The sequence below is a fragment of the Lolium perenne genome, chromosome 4, assembly GCF_019359855.2.
Source record: "Lolium perenne isolate Kyuss_39 chromosome 4, Kyuss_2.0, whole genome shotgun sequence".
NCBI classification, from domain to species: domain Eukaryota; kingdom Viridiplantae; phylum Streptophyta; class Magnoliopsida; order Poales; family Poaceae; genus Lolium; species Lolium perenne.
Genome location: NC_067247.2, coordinates 265,106,005 through 265,110,668, shown reverse-complemented (window position 1 = coordinate 265,110,668; position 4,664 = coordinate 265,106,005).

The window sequence follows — 4,664 nt, the reverse complement described above, 5'->3', positions numbered from 1 at the left end:
AGGGGTTAGGGGTATAGATACATGATTTGTCTAGTTGAATATTTATAGACCTTGTTTATCAACTTGAATGCTTACTATATGACATAAGAAAATTATGTGCCTTGGTTTTTCATTTTTCTAATTTTTTTAAATTTTGATGCCCATTTGAATCTTGGTCAAATCCTAGGATTGACCAAGATTTAAACGTACAAGTTTAAAACATGAAAATGAAAAGGGGAGCATGTATCCTTCTTTGTCACTCTAAAATGAAGTTTTTGGGAGGTTTTTGAAATTTCCATGTTTGAAACCCAAAACCACTTCTCTTCATGCTTGACTTCATAAGACATAGTTTAGGGGTTAGAGGGTAGATACATTATTTGTATGGTTTGAATATGTCTAGACCTTGTTTATCAACTGTAATGCTTACTATATGACATAACAAGACTATGTGCTTTGGTTTTTCATTTTTTCTGTTTTTTTTTTGAATTTTCTGCCCATTTGAATCTTGATCAAATCCTAGGTTTGACCAAGATTTAGACAAGTTTAACACGTGAAAACGAATAAGTAAGCTTGATAATCCCATTTGTTGACTCATTTAACTAGTTAATCCCATTTGTTGACTATCTGTTGACCATCCACTTGAGGTGAAACTGAGTACGGAGTATATTGCACTAGCCAGTATTAGTACTCAAGGGGAAAACTGAGCACACAAAAAATGCTAAATTTCCAGGGTTAGACTCGAGTATGCGTGTTGCGGTGCAGAAGGGGAAGACGTGCAATTGTTGACGCGTAGATGCGGGTCGCGGTGCAGAAGTCGAAGACGTGCAATCGTGGACTCGTGTCGCGTTGCAGAAGCCCAAGACGTGCAGACGATCAATGGTGGACGCGTAGGACGCGGGTTGCATTAACCACACCTCGCCTTTATAGACGCCTCCTCGCACTCTCTCTGTCTCTCTCACTAGCTCATGCAACGCCTCCTCTCACGTCCCATCATCATCTTCTCCAAAGAGAAAAACCCTCTCCCTCTCTGCTGGCGAGATGATGTGCAAGGAGAATGCGAATCCCATCGTCCATGACGCCGTCGGCTCCAAGCTCGATGCCTCCCTCTTCGATGCCGTCCCCTCAACGGCCGTCGCCGCCGCCGGTGGCGGTCGGATCCCGCCGGGATGGGACCCCTATGAGGAGGTGCCGTACATCCCACCTCCGAACCCCTACGACACCTGCATGGACGACCCATGGAACGAGGTAACTATGGTTTGCTCCCTTTTTTTGTTCCCCATTCCTCTTTGAACCCTATTTTTGCTGGTTCCCTAGTAACTATTAGTGCCGATCTGTAGATGGATGAGTATTGGGTTAATATTTTCGCCGATTTTATTCCATTTTGCTTTGACCCCTTCTTGATTTCGTCGAAGATTTGGAGTTCGGCCGTTCGGTTAATTTATGCAAGTAATAATGAGATCTCAATCAGTTAATTTATGCAAGTAATCATGGGATCTCAATCAGTTATTTTATGCACGAATCAAAAGATATCAACCGTTTAATTTTGCAAATAATCTGGAATCTGTTTCTTTGCCTATGATGAATCGTTGGGCACAAATTTTTACAGAGTGGGTTCAGCGAACCATTGCTGTGTACAAATCTGTTGTGCATGAGCTTTGGTTCGCTAACACCATCCCTGTAGACATATAATCGTCTCCACTCTAACTGAGGCTGGCTCTGTTTTTCCTTACTTTGTTATCATGCACGTTAGACATCGTTGCAACTCCTTCACTCAAGTTCCAGTTTGATATGGATCAGGTGTCTGGCAGCGACGACGAGGACCATCACACCAAGACTCGCCAGGTGCTGCGGAGGCTGCAGGTCGGCCAGTACGTCTCCTACCTCGATGTCGCCAAGGGTGTCTACAGGTGCCCCTTCTGCACTAGGAGACTCAGCGGCACTGACTTCAACTGCCTCCTCACGCATGCCGAGAACATCGGCAACATCTTCCCCAAGGTCGGCGCGTCGGTGAACCCCTACTCCTTCCGCGCCAAGCACAAGGCGCTCGGCATGCACCTCCGCAGCGTCCAGCGGGTGGAGATCTCCGCCGGGCGCATGCCTCCACTCAAGCCCAAGGCTCCCAAGGGGAGCAACAAGTGGAGGCAGAGGCAGATGGGGTAGGCGGAGTCCTGGACGTGTGCTGCTGCTGCAAAGCAGCTTCTATTTTGTTGTTAGCTAGGGATCCCTTGTTGTTATGTTGTTAGTATGATGGTGTTGTGAAGAACCTCGAACCTGTTACTATGTTGGCTGCTGTGTATGCGGCTTATTATCTAGGGAGGGATCCCTATCCTACTATATTTTGTTGGCCCTACTATGTTTTCTAGATTTACTATGACTGTGAATTTGGCGTACATTACCCTGGAGATTTGCTTCTAGATTTAACTACATACATATGGACCAGAGGGAGTACTAGATTTGCTGCCATATTGGGCAAACAACGAGGGCCAAAAGGCACAAATAATTGAAGAAAGACAGAAATGCAAGCTTCTCTAGATTTGATACTAATTTGGTTGAAAAAGACAAAGAGACATAGGGGGAAAAGGTGCTCTTTTTTTGAGAGAGAGGGGAAAAGGTGCTCTTAAAAATGCCAATTCGCGCCGAGAGAGACAGAACCCAGCTCCTGCTCACGTACAACCAAACGCGGTCTCGTCCTGTCCCACGCGGTCCCTTTCTACTAGCCCCACACGTCAGCACGGAACGGTCAACTAAACGGGAATCCTCCCGTCTGAGCTCCTTCTGCGGGTTACAAATAAGGGCTTGCGATAACTGAGGAAAAACATAAGGCAATCCTATTGACTAATATAGCTGCTTAATTAATAAAAGGATTAGCTACAACGTGCTCGGTTGCCCATTTATTAAGGTATAAGACCGGCAGAGAGAAAGTAATCGCTAGTTTCCTCATTTTTCCCATGCATGCTCGCACGATTAAAGCACCTTCCGCACGCGCTGGACTCCTCGTTTCCTTAAACCTCCTCGTTTCTCGGGATAGACCAACAGTTTTTTAGGATCGTGGGTTAATGTGGCCCTCATGCTCCTGGTCCTGTTTAAAGTTCAGAGCGAGGGAGTAAATTAAACATGGCATCTCGTGCATGAAGCTTGACAGATCGATCAGGTTGGCTAGAATAGCAATACAATGCTGCTCATTAGGCTAGCCATAGTGGTAAGTATCATGCATATGATACTACTACATGATACTATCTCTATAGTGGGTACTATCATGGAGTAGTATCATAGTCATGTTATATTTATTGTTTTTTAGAATCTCAATGCAAATTTGTGTACAAGATTTGTTTAGCATTAACTTTTCTCGTTATTTGCGCTATGATATGGTATCTACCTATGTTACTCTAATCTTCTCTCTCCTCTTTAATTAGCTGCCACATCAGCATTTTTGTGGGACTAATCTGCATGATACTAGTTATGATACTAGCACTATGACTAGCCTTAGGCAAATGCATGCCATGTACGATAGTATACATCCAGACATGTTAACGAAATCGGTAATCGTTAACTGCTCGGCCGGCTTGGGAGTAGCGATTAATCGGAATTCAGACGATTAACTGATTTAATCGGTCGGCTATTAACCGAGTGCAACCTACACAAATTAGCACTTAAAACAATTTATATAAGAAAAATGAAAAACCAAAGCACACCGTCTTCTTATGTCATATAGTAAGCATTAAAGTTGATAAACAAGGTCTAGACGTATTCAAACCAGACAAATCATGTATCTACCCCTAACCCTAAACTCTGTCTTATGAAGTCAAGCATGAAGAGAAGTTGTTTTGAGTTTCAAACATGGAAATTTCAAAAACCCTCCCCAGAGCTACATTTTGGAGTGACTAAGAAGGATAAATGCTTAATTTTTCATATTCATGATTTAAACTTGTTCAAATCTTGGTCAAACATAGGATTTGACCGAGATTCAAATGGGCATAAAAATTCAGAAAAAACAATAAAATGAAAAACCAATGCACATAGTCATCTTATGTCATCTAGTAAGCATTCAATTAAGTTGATAAACAAGGTCTAGACATATTCAAACCAGAAAAATCATGTATCAACAAGCTACCCCTAACCCCAAACTCTGTCTTATGAAGACAAGCATGAAGAGAAGTGTTTTTTGGTTTCAAACATGGAAATTTCAAAAACCCTCCCAAGAGCTACATATTGGAGTGACTAAGAAGGATAGATGCTTAATTTTTCATATTCATGTTTTAAACTTGATTAAATCATGGTCAAACCTAGGATTTGACCAAGATTCAAATGGGCATAAAAATTCAAAAAAAAAGAAAAACCAATGCACATAGTCATCTTATGTCATCTAGTAATTAAGCATTCAATTAAGTTGATAAACCAATGTCTAGACATATTCAAACCAGAAAATTTATGTATCAAGCTACCCCTAACCCCAAACTCTATCTTATGAAGTCTAGCATGAAGAGAAGTACGTGGTTTTTTTGGTTCAAACATGGAAATTTCAAAAACCCTCACAAGATCGAGCTTCATTTTGGAGTGACTACGAAGGATACATGCTTAATTTTTCATATTCATTTTTTAAACTTGTTTAAATCATGGTAAAACCTAGGATTTGACCAAGATTCAAATGGGCATAAAAATAAAAAAAAACAATAAAATGAAAAACC